This window comes from Hypanus sabinus, chromosome 23 (genome assembly GCF_030144855.1).
Source record: "Hypanus sabinus isolate sHypSab1 chromosome 23, sHypSab1.hap1, whole genome shotgun sequence".
Lineage (NCBI taxonomy): Eukaryota > Metazoa > Chordata > Chondrichthyes > Myliobatiformes > Dasyatidae > Hypanus > Hypanus sabinus.
The window spans coordinates 15988416-16009916 of NC_082728.1; positions in this window are offsets into that span (position 1 = coordinate 15988416).

Below are 21501 nucleotides of genomic sequence, written 5' to 3' on the forward strand. Positions count from 1 at the left end.
TTTCATGTAGGTGTGTTCAATGGTTGGGTGGGAGGGTTTTACCTGTGATGTACTAGGCTGAATCCGCTATCTTTTGCAGGACTTCCCGCTCGTAGACATTGGTGGTTCCATAGCAGCTGTAATGCAGCCAGTCAGCATACTTTCCACCATACATCTATAAAAGTTTGCCAAGATTTTTTTTAATGACATGTTGAACCACAGCAGACCCTTGAGGAAGTAGAGACATTAGCATGCTTTCTTCACAATAATATTAATATGATGGGTCCAGGACAAGTCCTCTGAAATAGTGACACCCAGGAATTTAAAGTTACTGACTCCCTCCACCTCCCAATGCACAGCATTTGGAAAATAGCAGGAGGTTGTAACCTCAGCCAGCATGAGCACTAGCTACCCCACTGTTGATAATATCTTCAATAGATGATGCTTCACGAAGGTGGCATCCATCATTATAGAGTCTCACCATCCACTGCATACTCTCTACACATTACTACCATCAGGGAGGAGGTACAAGAACCTAAAGATGCACACTCAATGTTTAAGGAAAAGCCTTTTCCTCTTCTGAATGGACCATGCACCAATGAACACTACCTTAACTATTGTTCTCCTTCTGCACTACTTGTTAATACTACTTATTGTTACTTGTAGTAATTTTATAAATTACTGTGCTGCAAAACAACAAACTTCACAACATATGTCAGTGATAATAAACTTGATTCTGATTCCAGACCTTGGATGAGTAATCATGACATCAGTGTCCAGTTGTAATATCTTTCGCAGTTCTTCAGGCATTTTTGATTCAAGTGTCTTGAAAATGTTCAGCATTTCATAATATAGTAGTTAATAGTGCTTATTAGGCATTCAGATATGTGACATTTAAATGGTATGCAACTGGAGGTCAAACACTCTAGAAGACAATGTAAATAGAAAACACGCAGTCCATCACTTCCAGTTACACATAAATTCCCCCAAGTTAATTAAGTAAATGTGTCAACCACCAATTTGTGAGAAGTCTTCTCTCTTGGACTAATTCTTTGTACTATTTCAACTTGGCTTATGATTTCTATTGGGGTTGGGGAAGTTAATATTCACAAGTAAAAATTTCCAGTGTTATTGAAGTTATTGAAGTTATTGAAGTTATTGAAGTTATTGAAGTTATTGAAGTTATTGAAGTTATTGAAGTTATTGAAGTTATTGAAGTTATTGAAGTTATTGAAGTTATTGAAGTTATTGAAGTTATTGAAGTTATTGAAGTTATTGAAGTTATTGAAGTTATTGAAGTTATTGAAGTTATTGAAGTTATTGAAGTTATTGAAGTTATTGAATTCAGAGGGTGATCTGGAAATAATCCAGACTCTCATTTAGATCTGCAATCAATTGTCACACTATTGGGTACAGGAGGCACCTAATAAAGTGGCTACTGAGCGTACGTTTGTGGTCTTCTGCTCCTGTAGCCAATCCACTTTAAGGTTCAACGTGTGCATTTAGAGATGCTCTTTTGCACACCACCTTTGTAACATGTGGTTGAGTTGCTATTAGCTTGAACCAGTCTGCCCATTCTCCGCTGACCTCCCTTTAACAAGATGCTTTAACTGACAGAACAGCTGCTCACTAGATTTTTTTTGTTTGTTTTCACACCATTCTCTGTAAAATCTAGAGACTGCTGTGCATGAAATTCTAAAGAGATCTGCTATTCTGAGATAGTTAAACCACCCTGCCTGGCACCAACAATCATGCCACAGTCAAAGTCACCTAGATCACATTTCCTGTCCATTCTGATGTTAAGTGTGAACAACAACTGAACCTCTTGACCATGTCTGCATGCTTTTATGCATTGAGTATCTGCCACATAATTAGCTGATTAGGCATTTGTATAAATAAGGAGGTATATGGGTGTGCCCAATAAAGTGGCCAATGAATGTAGATTTAACCCAGTTTCCATTTCATAACAGATATGCCAATTGGCCCAATATGATTTGATTGGCAGTAATCTTCATTCTGTCCACTTGTGTATAATGTCACCTAGAACCCTTTGACTATTGGCATTGCTCAGTCTATAACCATTTCAAGATATAGTATTTTCTCTATTTTGCACAGTACTGTTTGGGGTGGAGAGTAAGTTTGTAAATCTGGCAGGAGCAAAAGGTGCTGGGAATGGTGATGAAGAAGTAGCACGGGAGGGCTGTGGGACAGGTGGCAGAGAGGGAGAGCCAGGGGTAGTGGGTGGCGTGGGTGCTAACCCACCCAGCCGGAGACACCAGGCAGGGTCATTTGATTTCAATTGGTTTATTTGTTATTACAGTCTGTCTCTGATGCTTCCCACACCCTCTCCCTTCTCCTTTTCCCAACCATGATTCTCCTTCTCCCTGCTCCCTTCTCACTCAGTCCACAATAGAGACCCATATCAGAATCAGCTTTATCATCATTCACATATCATGAAATTTGTTTTTTTTTTGTGGCAGCAATACAATGCAATACATAAAATCACTGCAGTACTGTGCAAAGGTCTTAAACACTCTAGCTATATATATGTGCCTAAGACTTTTGTACAATACTCAACATTGAAGCAGATGAATTGCAAAATTCATCAGTTTTTTTTCACATTTTACCGATCTGTTATTTTGTTGGGAGGAATAGCTGTTATAGTTTTATTTAGACGTTTGAATTTATTTGAGCCTGTTTTGTAACCACAGGATAAAGGTTTGAGATGCTTTGACATTTCTCAGTTCTCTCCCCTGAGGAATGTGAGGTCCTCACATTCAGACGAAACAACCATTTATTTGTGTTTTGGGCAGGATCTCAACGCTGTGAACATGAATACAAACTCCTCCTAATCTCATCCTACTTTACCAATTGAAGATCAGCTGATAGATGTCTATCCTGGTGTTGATAAACATATGAGCCAGGGTACTACCTGACAGTGCATCACCTCAAAATTTCAAAAGCATTAGATGGCATTCTTCATTGCTGCAAAACTGGGAACATTTGACTCAATGAACCATTAATAATCTTGTGCTTCTGTATCTACTTGAAGAACATCATGCATTCCCCTTTTAAGAATACTGCGTGTATTTCTCTTAAGAATTGTGAGCATGTGCCATGCATTTGCAAAGTAATAAAGACCAACATGAGTAACTCCATTGCATTGATTAGCAGTGTCTAGTCTCAAATACAGGGGTCAAAATTATTGGGGTTAACACAATCCAAAGTAATCTGTTTTAGATCTTAATATTTCTGTTTTAATGTATGCGTTTGCATATATTCACAAAATCTAATTTTGCAGTGAGAATGCATTTTACAATTGTTATTTGTTTGGTAGCACAGCACTCTGGCACAGACTTAGTGTGTTGGGGCTTTGTTACAGACACAAACTTCTCACTGACGGTGGTGCATTTGTGGATTTATGTTAACCTTCAGCATGGACAACTGAATTATCTGTATTTGTTGAGTTTTGCCCATTCATGGATTTCATGAATTGAATGCAAAAAAAAACTGCAGATGCCAGAAATATAAAATAAAAGCAGAAAATGCAGGAGACACTCAGTTAATCGGGCTGTGTTGAGACAAACAAAGTAAATGTTTCAAGTTGAAGACTTCAGAACCAGGAAGGAGAGAAAAGAGGCACATAAACATAAGAGATTCTGCAGATGAGTGAAATCCAGAGTGTCATGCACAACATACTGGCGGGACTCAGCAGGCCAGGCAGCATCTGCGGAAAGGAATAAAGGGCTGACTTTTTGGGCAGAGACCCAGGAGAGAAGGTCGTAAGCTGTAGGGTGGGTGAAGAAGGTTGTTGAGAATAGGGTAAAACCGGAGTGATGATGGGGAGAACTTTTCAACACAAACTGGGTGATGAGTGAATGGAAGTGTTTAGCGAGTGAGAACAGAAAAAAAAAATTTGTTTCCTCTGCTTCTAAAGTCAAAATCAAAGTTGAGTTTATTGGCATCTGCACAACATACGCACAGGAGCGATGAAAAAACTTGCTGCAGCATCACGGGCACATACCTGTAACATCAGATATTCAATAGTCACAAGAAAACCATACGTTAAAGAAACCAACAGGATTTTTATGCAAAAACACATTTAGAACAAAAAGAAGCCAATAGTTTTTGTAAAATGGTCAAAGTGGTCACAATGTTGCTAAAGATAGTGATTAGGTAGAATAAAAAAGAAAAGGAAATGCATTCTGAGAGGTCCTTGAACAGGACCTTTTTTGCTTTACCTATCTCAAAGTTAAAAATTTGAAGTAAATTTATTACTTGACTATATATAAATCACTGATTGGGGTTCAATTCCCACCACTGTCTAGAAGAAGTTTGTACGTTCTCCCTGTGACCAGATGCTCATTCTAGAGACATGCAGTTAGTAAGTTGTGGACGTGCTATGTTGTGCCAAGATGCTGGTGACCCTTGTGGGCCTATATGTTAATGATAATAAATCTGATCTGGGCTTGGCATTTAATTGTATCTATACAAGATTCAAAACTTAACTGAAACCTATTTTAAAAGTTTGAATTATGTGCAAGTCCCATTAATGAAACTGAAAAATGCTATTGCTTCACTGCTATGCTTTTAGCAAAACAATTTTCTTCATTGTTTGTCTGTACCCACCAGTTCTGGTGGAGAACAGCTCTGTAAGAGCCTTGCTGTAGTTAGACCATGTGGCCAGTAGTGGTGCTCTTGAGTAGTGGAACTGTATTTCTGCTCTTCAAATATGAAAGTGAGGAAAAGTTAATTATAGGGACTGTGAATGTCAATCATACAATTTATACATAAGGCTAGTGCATATTGTTGATAGGATGTGATAAAGCAACTGGCCAGTCTCTGCACTATAAATAATGTTTAATTTGTGGATGACTAGATTGCAGTGGACAGCAGAGAAGGCAATCACAGCTTGCAGCTGGGAAAATAGGCTGAAAACTGACAGATGGAATTTAATGCAGACTAGTGCAAGATGTTGCACTTTGGGAGGACAGGGTAGGGCAGTGAATGGTGGGATATTGAGGTAGAACAAAAGAATAGGGGAATGTAAATCTGTAATTCCTTGTAAGTGTGCTCTAGATAGAGGGGGTTGTAAGGAGAACTTTTGGCACACTGGCCTACATAAATCAGTAAGTACTGGAGTTAGGATTTTACGTTGAAGTCATATAAGATGTTGGTGTGGCTAAATTTGGAGTATTGTGTACAGGAAGGAAATCAACCAGACTGAAAGAGTACAGAGAAATTTTATAAGGATGTTGCCAGGAGTTGAAGACCTGGGTAAGATTGTCTATATCAGGACCATATTCCCTAGAGTATAGAAGAATAAATTTACTTTGAAACTTGAACTTTGAACGGCTTCTGCTGCCAAGGCATCAATCTCTGAAACTGCTTTCCTGAAGTAGTTGGTCTATCCACATCTCTTCTCCTTTAAGGTGCCTCAAAAGTTCATCTGTCAATGCTTTTAGTATCTGATATTAAAATCTCCTTATGTGGCTTGGTGTCAAACTTTATCTGAGAACAGTCCCATGAGTGCTCTATCCCATTTAAATATATTGAAGGTGCTGTAGAAATAGATCTTGGTGTTGTAGATGATTTGAAGGGTGATGTTTTATCAGGTGGCCTTTGGAAATCGAGATGAGATCGTTATAAAGTTGTCTCTCCGGCACACAATAGTTTTGATCCTTTTCAAAACTGGCAATGAACTAAGCTAAGAGCTCCATTAAATCCATTGAAGTAGAACTTGCCATTGGCAATATGAGTAGGTGAATGCCAAATTTATTTCTATGATGATTCTCTGGTTGCTAACAGATCCACTGCCCAGCAAACAACATGGTGCCTGCAACACAGCTGTAGAGAGAATCACTCCTCACTCATTAATCCTTTGACTCAAATGCTCGTCCGTAAATGCTGTTTGTTAGACTACTGGCTTGGATTCTCTTGAGAACTGTTGCAGATCTGTGGCCCTCGTTTATGGAACTGTTGCTCTAAACCCCTTCCAAGCTTGTGAACACTGTTTCTCCTGTATTCACAAAGGAGTTACATGCAGACAAGGAAAAACTCAGCAAAAGCTCCAAATTGATTTTTTTTCAAGAAACTGGAATAAAACAGGATCTATTAAACCATCAGGAGAGAAGGCCAGCTCCTTACATATATAGAGCAACACAGCGAAAATGCTGGAGGAACTCAATAGGTCAGACAGCATCTATGGAGAGGAATAAATAATCAATGTTTGAGCCGAGGCCCTTCAGCAGGATGTTGACTGTTTATTCCCCTCCATATATGTTGCCTAGTATGCTGAGTTCCTCCAGCATTTTGTGTGTATTACTCTGGATTTCCAGTGCCTGCTGTATCTCGTGTTTATCCTTATTAATAGATTCACTCCTGAGTTTTACATTTTTAGTTACATGTTTGTTGTTGTGTAATGAACAGGATTTGGTAAGCGATCTTGAAGTAAAGGAGCCATTAGGAGGTAGTGACTATAATATAAGTTTTTATCTGCAATTTGAGAAGGATAAGGGCAGCTCGGAGGTGTCAGTGTTGCAGTTGAACAAAGGAGACTATGGAGCCATGAGGGAGGAGCTGGCCAAAGTTAACTGGACGGATATCCTAGCAGAAAAGACAGTGGAACAGCAATGGCAGGTATTCTTGGGAAGAATGCACAAGGTGCAAAATCACTTCATCCCCTGGAGAAGGAAGGATTCAAAGGGGGGAAAGGGGCCACAGTCGATGACAAAGGAAGTCCGAGATTGCATAGCATTTTTTTTAAAGTATGACAGCGCTAAGGTGAGTGGGAGGACAGATGATTGGGAAATTTTTAAGGAACAACAGAACTTAACTAAAAAGGCAATACGGGGAGAAAAAATAAGGTACGAATGCAAGATAGCCAGGAATATAAAGGAGGATAGCAAAAGCTTTTTTAGGTATGTGAAGAGAAAGAAGATAGTTGAGAATAATGTTGGGCCCTTGAAGAATGAATTGGGTGAAATTGTTATGAGAAACAGAAATGGCAGAAGAATTTAATAAGTACTTTAAATCTGTCTTCATTAGGGAAGACACAAGCAATCTCCCAAATGTATGGATGGGCCAAGGACATAGGGTAACAGAGGAAATGAAACCGATTGACATTAGGAAGAAAACGGTGATGAGTAGACTGATGGGACTGAAGGCTGACAAATCCCCAGGTCCAGATGGTCTGCATCCTAGGGTACTAAAGGAGGTGGCCCTGGAAATTGCAGATGCATGGGTAATCATTTTCCAATGTTCCTTAGATTCAGAATCAGTTCCTGAGGATTGGAGAATGGCTAATGTTATTCCACTTTTTAAGAAAGGAGGGAGGGAGAGAGAAAACAGAACTATCATCCTGTCAGCCTAACATCAGTAGTGGGGAAGATGCTAGAGTCCATTATTAAAGATGAAATAGTGGCATATCTAGATAGCAGTGATAGGATTGGGCAGAGCTAGCATGGATTTACCAAGGGCAAATCATGCTTGACTAATCTATTGGAGTTTTTCGAGGATGTAACCAGGAAGTTAGACAAGGGAGATCCAGTGGATGTAGTGTACCTCGATTTTCAGAAGGCATTTGGTAAGGTCCCACATAGGAGATTGGTGGGTAAAATCAGAGCTCATGGCATTGGGGGGAAGATATTGACATGGATAGAAAACTGGTTGGCAGATAGAAAGCAAAGGGTAGCGGTGACTATATAGAAATACAAAGAGATCTAGGAGTCCTTGTTCATCAGTCACTGAAGGTGAATGAGCAAGTGCAACAGGCAGTGAAGAAGGCTAATGGAATGTTGGCCTTTATTACAAAGGGAATTGAGTACAAGAGCAAGGAAATCCTTTTGCATTTGTACAGGGCCCTGGTGAGACCACACCTGGAGTATTGTGTACAGTTTTGGTCTCCAGGGTTAAGGAAGGACATCCTGGCTGTAGAGGAAGTGCAACGTAGATTCACAAGGTTAATTCCTGGGATGTCTGGACTGTCTTACGCAGAGAGGTTAGAGAGACTGGGCTTGTACATGCTGGAATTAAGGAGCTTGAGAGGGGATCTGATTGCAACATATAAGATTATTAAAGGATTGGACAAGATAGAGGCAGGAAATATGTTCCAGATGCCGAGTCCAGTCCCAGAGAGCATGGTTTGAGAATAAGGGGTAGGTCATTTAGGACAGAGTTACGGAAAAACTTCTTCTCACAGAGAGTTGTGGGGGTCTGGAATGCATTGCCTTGGAAGGCAGTGGAGGCCAATTCTCTGGATGCTTTTAAGAAGGAGCTAGATAGGTATCTTATGGATAGGGGAATCAAGGGATATGGGGACAAGGCAGGAACTGGGTATTGATAGACGATCAGCCATGATCTCAGAATGGCGGTGCGGGCTCAAAGGGCTGAATGGTCTACTTCTGCACCTATTGTCTATTGCCTATTTCCTGTGTTTCAGGAAATTACTTAATTGAAGGGTATAATGAAATGCAGTACAGTGGGGGGAAAAAAACTTCCACAGTTCATAAACTTTTTCTAGCTGCACCCAATTCCAGCCACGCGGCAACAAAGGCTGTGTGCGTGGGAGCACTTCAGTTACTGTGCGACTATGCACCCACGCAGCTGAGTGACAGTGACATCACCACACTCCATTCTTGCCTTTTAGATGGTGGATGGGCTTCAGGGGCTTGATGAAAACCTGATGAAGGAAGAGTGGTGAGTATGCATTAATTTGACAATTACAATAGAAAGTAGAATTGCATTGTCCAAGTGTTTTGGAATCATATTAGCAAGCTTTGGAAAGAAATGTAGACAGGTAGTTCCATGTAAGACTATACTCTTTTACAATGTCACATCCTATTAATATTACAAGTCATGGCCAGTTACCATATTAGCAGGGATAACTATGGGAACTGGCTGCAGCTAATTTGAATCAGATGCATCTGAATTAAGTAGGAATGGTAAAAAAGAAGGGAGAACTTAATCCTTATGGGAGTGGAATGAGCTGCAGAGTTCACTGTTCGTAGGACATACAGGCAGGATCTTTATGTGGTTCCGTTGTTAATGAGGGAAATGGGAATGTTATGCACTATCAAAGGTCAAGGTATAACAGAGACTGTTGTGGTGAGAGTCTGCAATGTTTAGACTAACTACCTATGTGCTTTTTCCATCTCCGCTTTTGTTTGAGCTTTCCAACTAAATAGAAAGTGAAATGCCACTTATCAAGTTTGCTTCCAACAGCCACGAAATATTCTCGGTCACTTTAAAATTAATTGTCCTGTGCCTCAATTAAGTAATACTGTCCCTGGGCACCTCGGAGGTTAGTAAACCTATCTGTTGCAGAATGTCTTTCTTGTCTTTTCACTACTGAAGTATAAATACAAGAGGTTCTGCAGATGCTGGAAATCCAGAGTAACACACACAAAATGCTGCAGGAACTCAGTGAGCCAGGCAGCGTCTATGGAGAGGATAACGTTTTGACGTTTCAGGCCAAAGCCCTTCATCAGGGCTCTGTTGTAATCTCACCAATGACAAAGCCATAATGTTCTGCGAAAACAGTGTGAGGAGGTGGATGCATATAACATTAAGAATACCTAACACTAGCACTGATTTCATTAAAACATGTTTTATTAAACAAAAATGCATACTTGGGGGTCCTAATGAGTCAGGAGTTGGAAGCTTGCAAGACCTTGGTGGCATTATTATAATATTAAGCCTTGGCTCTAGGAACATTTCTAGGACTATAACATGAGCTGATCGTAGAGCTGACATGCAAGTGCTGGCGTGCAGATTTCCCACACTTTGCAAAGGCTGAACTTTCTTCTAACAATCAGTTTTGGAAAAAGGTGTCAGTAATTCTGCTGGATTTTAGTCCAGCCCGCTTGGACTAGGCAGGAGCGTGGGAATGTGAGTCAGAATGGGTCAGGCAGGTCTCTTCTGGGTTTACTGTCAAACCATCTGCCTAGTTCGCTTACTAAAATAATTGGCAAGTCAGTTTTTATTATAAAATGAAATACTTTATTTCCCAAAAAAAAATCCTTGAAGACAGAAATTACAACCAACATTGCTTGGATAAATGCAACTCTTGTCACAGACTGCACAAATCTTCTTGTAACAGGATCTGGAATCTGGGGGTACAGCCTTGGGTAAAAGGGCATCACTTTAGAACTATAATAAGGGGGAATTTCAGATAGTGTGGTGAATCTGTGGAAATTGATGCCACAGAGGGCCATAGAAGCCAGGTCATTGGGTGCATTTAAGGCAGCGATTAATATCTTCTGGACTGGTAAGGGGATTAAGAGGATAATGTGCGGAAATGGGGCTGAGAAAAAATATCAGCCATGATTGAATATTGGAGCAGACTTGATGAGCTGAAAGACCTAATTCTGCTCCCATAATTCTGCTCATGGTCTATGGTCTGACAGCATAGAAACAGAGGAAGGAAAATTTATTTTCCTACTTCTAGAGGATTAGTTGGTCTTTTGTGATGTCCTTTCTTCATTCCACTGTTGTGCAGAGCACCTGGGTGTACTGAATTATAAGTCTATAAGTCTCTTTCCTGGGAAGTTATTTCATTTTGGCTAGAAATCCAGCAGGTTTCAGAGAGACTGGGGTGGGGGGGAGAGAGAGTCTTCTTTGATTGACTATGTTCCATCAGATGATTTTGGTCTCATTTTCCACACAGGGACTGATGTGTAGAGCACAGAATCCCATTTATCTTGTTGCTAGGATGAATTGGAATTTGGATTAAGACATTGCAAAATTAATGCAAAAACTGCCTGTATGTGTACGAATCAGTTGGGGAGCGACCAAAGGTTTCCAAGCAGAGTTTTTAACCTTCCATCATTCTGTTGAATGAAATTTTGTTCCTGTGGCTGGAATTCTGAACAAGTAGCTAGGGGCTGAATAAGAGGGTCTCTGAAAATGAGCGTGAGATAATGATGTGCAAACTTGTGCTGCCTGTCCATTATGTTAATGCCTACGTGCATGGCACTGACCCCACTGTTGGCATTTTTGTGACTGGCTGGCGCTAGATGAAGCAAGCTGCTCCTCTTAAAGGAGAAGTGCTTCACTTAAAGGGGAGGTGCATTGTAGTTTGAGCAAGTATTGCCAAGTGTGTTGAAAAATGAATCTAACATGTAAAGTAGCGTATAAAGTCAGAGAGCCATGGGAGAATACAGCATGGATACAGGCTCCCTGGCCCAATTAATCCATGCCAACCGTGGTGTCCACCCATTGGTCCCAATTTTTGTCCCATATGCAAAGATTCCCAACCTGGGGTCCACAGACTGTTGCCTAATAGTATTGATCCATGGTATACAAATGATTGGGAACCCCTGCTCTAAGCCCTGTCCCAGCAAACAAACCTCAACAGGCTACAAGAGGTTAAGGGTTATGAAGAGAGGGAGGAGAAACAAGATCAGCCATGATTGAATGGTAGAGCAGACTCAATGGGCCAAATGGCCTCCTTCTGCTTTATCTTATGATAGAAACATAGAAAACCTACAGCCCTTCAGCCCACAAAGTTGTGCCGAACATGTCCCTACCTTGGAAATTACTAGGCTTGCCCATAGCCCGCTATTTTTCTAAGCTCCATGTACCTATCCAAAAGTCTTAAAAGACCCTATTGTATCTACCTCCACCATCGTTGCTGGCAGCCCATTCCACACACTCACCACTTTTTTTTATATATAAAAAAAACTTACTCCTGAAATCTCTTCTGTACCTACTCCCCAGCACCCTAAACCTGTGTCCTCTTGTGGCAACCATTTCAGCCCTGGGAAAAAGCCTCTGACTATCCACACAATCAATGCCTCTCACCTCTATCTGGTCACCTCTCATCCTCTGTCGCTCCAAATTGAAAAGGCCGAGTTCACTCGACTGTTTTCATAAGGAATGCTCCCCAATCCAGGCAACATCCTTGTAAATCTCCTCTGCACTCTGTCTATGGCTTCCACAACCTGCCTGTAGTGAGGCGACCAGAACTGAGCATGGTACTCCAAGTGGGATCTGACCAGGGTCTTGTATAGCTGCAACATTACATCTCAGCTCCTAAATTCAATTCCGTGATTAATGAAGGCCAATACACTGTATGCCACCTTAACCACAGAGTCAACCTGCGCAGCTGCTTTGAGCGTCCTATGGACTCAGACTCCAAGATCCCTCTGATTCTCCACACTGCCAAGAGTCTTACCATTAATGCTATATTCTGCCATCATATTTGACCTACCAAAATGAACCATCTCACACTTATCTGTGTTGAACTTCATCTGCCACCTCTCAGCCCAGTTTTGCATCCTATCAATGTCTCGTTGTAACCTCTGACAGCCCTCCACACTATCCACAACACCTCCAACCTTTGTGTCATCAGCAAATTTACTAACCCATCCCTCCACTTTCTCATCCAGGTCATTTATAAAAACCAAGAAGGGGATCCCTGAGGCACACCACTGGTCACCGACCTCCATGCAGAATATGACCCGTCTACAACCACTCTTTGCCTTCTGTGGGCAAGCCAATTCTGGATCCACAAAGCAATGTGCCCTTGGATCCCATACCTCCTTACTTTCTCAATAAGCCTTGCATGGGGTACCTTATCAAATGGCTTGCTGAAATCCATATACACTACATCTATTGCTCTTTCTTCATCAATGTGTTTAGTCACATCCTCAAAAAATTCAATCAGGCTCGTAAGGCATAATCTGCCCTTGACAAAGCCATGCTGACTACCCTAATGATATTATACCTCTCCGAATGTTCATAAATCCTGCCTCTCACGATCTTCTCCATCAACTTACCAACCACTGAAGTAAGACTCACTGGTCTATAATTTCCTGGGCTATCTCTACTCCCTTTCCTTGAATAAAGGAACAACATCTGCAACCCTCCAATCCTCCGGAACCTCTCCAGTCCCCATTGATGATGCAAAGATAATCACCAGAGGCTAAGCAGTTTCCTTCCTTGCCTCCCACAGTAGCCTGGGGTACATCTCATCCGGTCATCTGTAGTCTAACAGCAGAGAAACACAGACAATGGTGTAGGATCTACAAAATTAACAGCCTTGTCCTGCACTCATTGAGCTCACTCTTTATGCAGCTGATAATTCAAAGGAACAGCAGAGACCGATACAATTTGTCACCAGTGGTGGCACAGGAGTTGCCAGTCAACATTGAACTCGATGCTGGACTGCCTCAGGGACTCCAGCTCTGGATTTTTCCCTCGGGGTTTACTCCCAAAGCCTTCCCTATGAGTGGGTGTAGCCGCCAGGTTTGAGATTGGAGTTTTCCTTCTCCTAGAAGATCTGCCAACCACAGCAACTGATTTTGAGGTGCCAATAACCTGCCTTTGCCCCTTGTCAGTAGAAACAGTTCAACTTAGTGGATTAGTAGCCAAGCCATTTGTGAAGGCCAGTAGCTGGACTTGGTCGTCAGAGGCTATTTGAGACACACACCACTGAGGTCATTTATAAATAGTGGAAGCTTATCACACTCACCAACCATCCCCCCTCCCCATCCATGACAGCCTTAAGGTACCTTGTCCCATGTACATGTACAGTGTAACTCATCACTTTGTGTCTAATCAAATCGGCGACGATTATGCAAGGCAACCTGCAGTGTCACCAATATAGCATGCCCACATTGCTGGTAAACTGATTTATTATTGTTGCACGTATTGTGGTACAGTGAAAAACTTGTCATGCATGTTGTCCATACAGATCAATTCATTACACAGTGCATTGAGGTAGTACAAGACAAAATGATTTTAGAGTGCAGAATGAAGTGTTACAGTCACAGAAAGTGCTGTCCAGGTAGACAGTGAGGACCAGGGTCACAATGAGGGAGACTGAGATTGTGAAATGAAACTGCAGCTCTTTAATGGTAAGGTTAATTCCCTGGGATATGCATCCATCACAAATTTGATTTGTTGCTGGATCGCAATGTGTTATCTATATTTTTATGATGGAGATAGGGAAAAAAAAAAATGAGTGTCACTGAGTTTGAGTCACAGCTCCAAGTATATTTATTATCAAAGTACATATAATTCACCATTTATAACCCTGTGATTCATTTTCTTGTGGGCATAATAAATCCATTATGGAGTAAAAACCATAATATAATAAATGGAAGACCCACATCCAACTTAGATGTTCAGTGTGTAAAAGACAAAAAACTGTGCAAATACAAAAAAGAAATAATAATGATAAACAAGTACGCAATAAATACTGAGAGCATGAGATGGAGAGTCCCTAAAACAGAGCCCATTAGTTGCTGGAACATTTCAATGATGGGGCAAGTGAAATGGAGTGAAATTATCCTCTTTGATTCAAGAGCCTGATGGTTGAGGGGTATGAACTGATCCTGAATCTGGTGGTGAGAGTCCTGAGGCTCCTGTACCACCTTTTAAATTTATAGCTTTTGAATCAAAGAATTAATGTGAAGTTCACTGGCTCTGGGAGATGATTTACATTAAGAGGGGGATATGAAGCAGCAGGTTAGTTATTTCTCTGTATTCATTCATGATAAACACATGACATAGTGAACATTCTATAACATTGCAGATGAGGGAAAACTCGGACAGTGGTGAGATAAGTGCAGCTGATGTTTCAGATCAGTGATCCTTCATAAGTGTTAGCTTTGCATTGTATTCTGCTTCTGAAGTTCAGCTACAGGCACTGGGAATGGAATTCTGGTCAGTTACGCTGTGTCTGCGTTATTAAAGTGTAGAAGTGATAGTTGGAACTGTAAACATGTTACTATCATGCTACTTGAGGACTGAGGTGGAAAGGTATCTACTGTAGGTATACAGGATGAACGTTCCATGTTCTTTGCTTGATAAGAGTTCCAACTTCAGTGGAGATCATTCAAAATGATGCAAACATTAAATCAACTTTGTTTCTTCCAGATTTCTATTGGTCGCCATTGATGCTTTCGGTGGGAGAGTAGAAGAGATGTAATTTCACTTGATGATTTATCAGAATTTCTAACCACAATTTAGTGCACAACAATTAATAATTTTCCTGTGTCTTTTGTCTGATGAACATGAATTTTCTTTGATTAAAGAACGTGTACTATGAGGAGCGATTGGACAAACCTGGCTTGTTTTCCTTGAAGTGGCAGAGGGAGAATTTTCTATGATTACAAGGGACTGGATAGAGCAGACTGTTGATACCTCTCTCCCAAGGTCGAAATGTCTCGTACTAATTGGCATGATTCTGTTCTTCGATCCAATTGTATTTCTTTGTCCTTCTGTGAATGCCTGTAAGAAAATTAATGTCAAGGTAGTAAATGGTGAGATATGCACTTGGTGGCCACCTTACTAGGTACCTCCTGTATCTAATAATGTGGCCACCAAGTGTACATTCGTGACCTTCTGCCGATGTAGCCCTTACACTTCAGGTTTTGTGTGTGTGTGTATTTGGTGATGCTCTTCTGGACACCAATGTTGTAGTGTGTGGATTTTATTTCATTATTTATTTAGAGATACAGTGTGAAATAGGTCCTTCCAACTCTTCAAGCCTCACCACCCAGCAACTCCTGACAACCTCGATTTAACCCTCAACTAATTGTGGGACAATTTACAATGACCAATTAGCCTGCCCTGGTATGCTTTTGGGCTGTGATAAGAAACCGGATCACCTGGAGAAAACCTACTCATTCCACAGGGAGGACATAGAGGGAATACTTACAGAGGATGCTGGGATTGAACTAGAAACTCTGATACCATGAGCTCTAGTAATGTTGCACTAACCACTAACATGGCACCCCTGGTTATTTGAGTTACTGTCGCCTTCCTGTCAGCTTGAACCAATCTGGCCATTCTCCTCTGACCTCGCTCATTAACAAAGCATTTTCACCCCCAGAAATGCTGCTCACTGGATTTTTTTTTTTGCTTTTTGCAGCATTCTCTGTAAACTCTAGAGACTGTTGTGAAATTCCCAGGAGATCACTTGTTTCCGAGATATTCGAACTTTCATCTGGCACTAAACACCATACGTAAGCAAGCATTCATGAAATTGCACAACGTTATCTGTAAGCGAGAAATAGCCCATCCCTACGCATTTCAAATTATAGTTGGTGTCTTTAACCAGGCCTGTTTGAAGAAAACCCTGCCCATTTATCATAAACACAAAGTACACAGCAGATGCTTGGGTCAAAGCAACATGTATATGAAGGGTCTCAGCCCAAAACGTTGACTGTTTGTTTCCATGGATGCTGCCCAACCTGCTGAGTTCCTCCAGTGTGTTGTACGTATTGTCCTGCCCATTTATCACCAGCCATAACCTGTTGCACCAGAGGTCCCAACACAGTAAACACTACGACAAGGAATGCCTATCGTTCCTTCCTGAGACTGAGTCAGGTCATTTGACTGTACTCCTACTACCTGCATACAGACAGATCCTTGTAATGACACTGCCCCGAAGAAGGCAATGGTAAATCACTTATGTAGAAAAATTTGCCAACAACAATGATGGTCTATCTAAAGCAAATCAAGCTTTTGGCAGCCTCAACACATTTTGGAAATCCACACAACTCAAACTTAACACCAAAATCAGAATTTTTAAAAGCAGCATCCTAAGCGTGCGACTTTATGGAAGTGTATGTTGGAAGATGACAAAAGACATCTGCAAGAAACTTGACATTCCAGACAAAATGTCTATGATGTATCAAGAGGATCTTCTGGCCTGAGACAGTCAGAAACCAAGACTTGCTTACATCTTGCAATATGGAATCAATCTCAGTTTGTGTGAAAAGAAGACGATGGAGATGGCTGGGCCACATAATGAGAATGCCAAATGATCAACTAGCAAAAGTAGCACTAAGGTGGACCCCACAGGGAAAGCAAAGTAGGGGCAGGCCCAAAATGACGTGGCAAAGATCTGTGGAAGCAGAACCGAAAGAAGTAGGCATGAACAGTGGCAGAAATGGAAGACCCTTGTGGAGGCCCCATGTGCCACCTATGCACTAAGGGTTCAGACGACAAACACGACGATGGTCATGGTGATGATGAAGATATCAAAACGTCTAAAGGGTTATGTTGAATATCTGCTGGAAGCTAAACAAAGCTATCTGAGGAATGACAGCCCCTTTTATTTAAGACAGTATGTTAAGAATAATTAAAGAATCAGTTATGGTAAACTACAGCACAGACACATGCCATTCAGCCCATCTAGTCTGTGCTGAACCATTTAAGCTACCTCCTCCCATCAACATGCACTGGGACCTTAGCCCTCAATGTCCCTACCATCCATGTACCTATCCAAACTTCTCTTAAGCATGGAAATTGAGATTGCAGGCGCCACTTGCCAGGCAGCTCATTCAACACTCACGACCCCCTGAGTGAAGAAGTTTCCCTTCATGCTTCCCTTAAACTTTTCACCTTTTACCCTTAACCCATGACCTCTAGATGCAGTCCCACCCAACTTCAGTGGAAAAAGCCTGCTTGCATTTGCCCTATTAATACCCCTCATAATTTTGTATAACTCTATCAAATCTCCTCTTAATCTTCTATGTACCAAGGAATAAAGTCCTAACCTATTCAATCTTTCCTTATAACTCAGGTTCACCAGTCCCAGTAACATCGATGCATTGAAATCACTTGCAATGAAAAATAAATTGCATTATCTTTCTGTAGAAAAATCTGCATGGTTACACAACAAGAACCAATATAAGGTCTAGACAGTAATCTCTCAGTAATTATCGTTAGTCTGTGTGATCATTTTAATTGGCTGATTGCAGTTGCTCTTCAAGTAAGGTAGACATACCACAATCTGTGGGCCGGAAGTTTATGGAAATAAACTTGCGAACACATTTCTGTGGCTTTTCAACTTGGTTTCAAGAATTCTTTGTGGTTTTATTTTGTGCTTCCACAAAGTTCAGGGTTCCTTTGAAAATTAAAGTCAAGAAAATAGAGTAAGGCTTTGAAGTAATGGCTGACTTGTTCTCCGGAGAGAGGAGAAGTACTCTCAGTGGGATGGCGGTATACTGTAATAAAATTTAATTTGCAGTGAGCTCTCCACTTAGTGTGTAAATTGGCAGGATTAAGCTGGCATCTATTCATGCCATCTCATGCAATTCAGGATAACACTCCAGCAAATGAAGTAATGGCTGCAAACATCCAGATACAACCTCTGGGAAAAATTGTGTGCATTTTGATCTTCAAGTTCCTTTGCTTTTCAAGTTTCATTTTCATTAAATGAAAGAAAGGAAGTGCTTGCATTGGACAGTGTCTTCTACATCTTTTTTAGGAGGGCCTCATAATCATTTGTTAGGCTCAAACACTGCTGAAATGTTGGAAAGATGGGTAGATAAGTTGTGCAGACATATTCCTTGAACGATTATCATATATGTGTCTGTCTCTTTAAGAAGTCTAATTGGGTCATAGGATATCACTGCAAATTCAAATTGTTTCACTATTTTTGATCAGAAAATTTTCCCATTTCCAGCGTTTTCAGTTTCTTTCTCCTTTTTTTGATTTCTCTTCCTCCTTAAAGGAATTCTGCTCCTCTTTCCATCATTTTTCCTCTTGACCACTCTGTTACTGCGTCAGTTTCTGATTAAGTTCACAAACATACGTCTGTCTTCTCACATTCTGCCCGACTTGTTGAACATTTCCGACATTGTTTATTACCATCTCAAACTAGAAATAGACTACGCCAACTACAGCAGATTAGAAGACTTAAGTCAATGTTCTGGACAAAGATCTGGTCAACGTTCAACCATACCCATAAACAGAACAACACATAAAATGCTGGGGGAGCCCAGCTGGGGAATGGGGAGGAAGCAGAACAGTTTGGGCTGAGATTTTCCATTAGGACTGGAAAGGTGGGGGAAGAAGTCAAAATTAGCAGGGGCAGGAGGTAAAGGAGTACAAGCATGCAGGTGATAGGTGAAAACAGGTGAAGGGGGACGGGGTGAAATAAGAAACTGGGAGGTGATTGGTGGAAGAGGTAAAAGGCTGAAGAAGATGGAATCTGATAGGAGAGGACAGTGGGCCGTGAGGAAAAAGGGAAGGAGGAAGTGCAACCATAATTATGCCTGGTCAAGACCCTAGAACAGGGGCTCCCAACCTTTTTATGCCATGAACCAAAACCATTAAGCAAGGGGTCCATGGAACCCCTGCTAGGGAGAGGTTTACAGCTCTGTGTAATGAAAAGGAGTTAGTCTGACAGCTGTGTTTTAAAAAGAGCTTTGAAAACTTCTGTTTGTCTTTCCAATGATGGCAATTGTTGACAAAACCTGCAAGCTCTTCTGTTGGTTCAACAGAGGCTGTGAAGTTGGCTAAAACAGTGTGTGTTGGCATGGCGTGTTAAGAAGTGGATGAGAGATAAGGGACACCAATAGTCACTCTGTTCTACAGCAACATTTGCTGAAATGATGTTGTTTGAAGAAGGAATTAATTGAAGCAATGAATAAGTCATCTCTGGGCTAAAATAATGAAGATTAGATTTGTCTTGGCAGGAATAAAATGGGTAAAATTGCAGTACTGCTGTTAAATGTCTATTTTGGGAGTACTAGGATGTTTGAGAGACAAGGAATGTTCTGAGGTAATCAAGCAGACATGGAGGGAACAACAGATAATCAGTGTTCCCTCTAATTTGTAATGACCAGCTTGTGCAAAAATCATGTGCCATGCAATTTTTTTTCCCCAGTGATAACAACATGTGCACGTTGAATAACTTCTTCAATAAAAACAGTACAAATAAGCCAGTTCTAAAATCTACAGACTCCACATTGCAAACTCCATGTTGTCAACACCTTCTGCATCAGAAACCGGAAAAGCAAATGTGATTGTGTATGATCGTGAAATATACTTAACATGCCAACGAGGTACAGGGTGACAACCTTTTGTGCACCGTTTAAATTCCTTTGTGTTCTAGTAGCAAAAGATAAGTGTGCGTGCGCACACCTTAGAGGGAACATTGCAGATAATGCACAGGTTATAAATTAGAACGTTCAAGGAGGGAAAAAAAATGTTCATTTCAGGGACTTTGCCAGAAGAGGAAAGTTTTATACATGAAAGAAGTTTGGATAGGCTGGGACTTTTTCATTTGGATCAAAGGGGAATAAGGAGACATTAAATTGAAGTACATAAGACTATGAATAGACTAGGTAGTGTAACTGGGATAGATCTATATCCTTTATAGCACTGTCAATAAGTCAGGGCAGTGGTTTAACTTGACTGGAAAATGAATTAGAGAAATGAATTGAAGATGAATTAGAAAGTAAATGAGAAATGCACTGACTAAAAGAGATCCAAAGTCCTCATATTAAAAAATGGCTGGGTGTGTACATGAGGAGTTTGAACCTATAGAACTATTTACTTGGTGCTGGGGAAATGGGAATAGAATGGCTGATTTTTTTTTAACTGGCATAAAACAAGATGAGTTTAATTGCCTCTTTCTATGATGTGCAACCATTATGTAACATACTCTGCTGAATCAGAATCGGGTTTATTATCACTGGCAGGTGTCGTGAAATTTGTTAACTTAACAGCAGCAGTTCAATGCAATACATGGTCTAGAAGAAAAAAACAAATAGGTAAATCAATTACAGTATATGTATATTGAATAGATTAAAACCATTGAAAAACAAAAATAATATATTTTTTTTAAAAAGTGAGGTTGTGTTCGTGGGTTCAATGTCAATTTAGGAATCAGATGGCAGAGGGGAAGAAGCTGTTCCTGAATCACTGAGTGTGGGCCTTCAGTCTCCTGTATCTCCTACCTGATGGTAACAGTGAGGAAAGGGCATGCCCTGGGTGCTGGAGGTCCTTACTAATGGACACTGCCTTTCTGAGATACCACTCCTTGAGGATGTCCTGGGTACTTTGTAGGCTAGTACCCAAGATGGAGTCGACTAAATTTACTGTTACAGAAATATTCTGCAGTACCATTGGCCATTCCATGTCAGGCAAAGAGCACAGCAGAAAAGAAAGATACAACTCTCCTTAATTATCACCACTTGTGTCATCTAACCCGCTTTCTAGGGTAAGGATTGGCTGAAAACTATAAAAAGATTCATCTTCAGTAACCAGTCGCTGAGAGCAGCTTGGTGACCTGTGGATAAGATATGCTAATATTTGTCAGAATGAAACAAATTGGGCAAACTCATCTCCTTCTCTCACTTCCTCTGTCTCCATTGCATCTGCTCTCAGAATGAAGCTATTCATTCCAGAATGAAGGAAATGTTCTCCTTTTTCAATAAAAGGGGTTTCCCTTCTCCACCATCAACACTGCCCTCAATCACAACTCTTCCATTTCAGCACATCTGCTCTTATCCCATCATCCCACCACCCTACAATGGATAGGCTTCTTCTGGTCCTCATCTACCACCCCAACAGCCTCTGTGTTCAGGAAATAATTCTCCAGAACTTCTGCCATCTCCAACGGGATCTTACCACCAAGTACATCTTTCCCTCCCCCCACCTACTGCTTTCTGCAGGGATAACTCCCAATGCCATTCCTTTGACCATTCATCCCTCCTGGCAGAACAAGTGCTACACCTGTGCCTACACTTGCTCATTCACTACCATTTAGGGCCC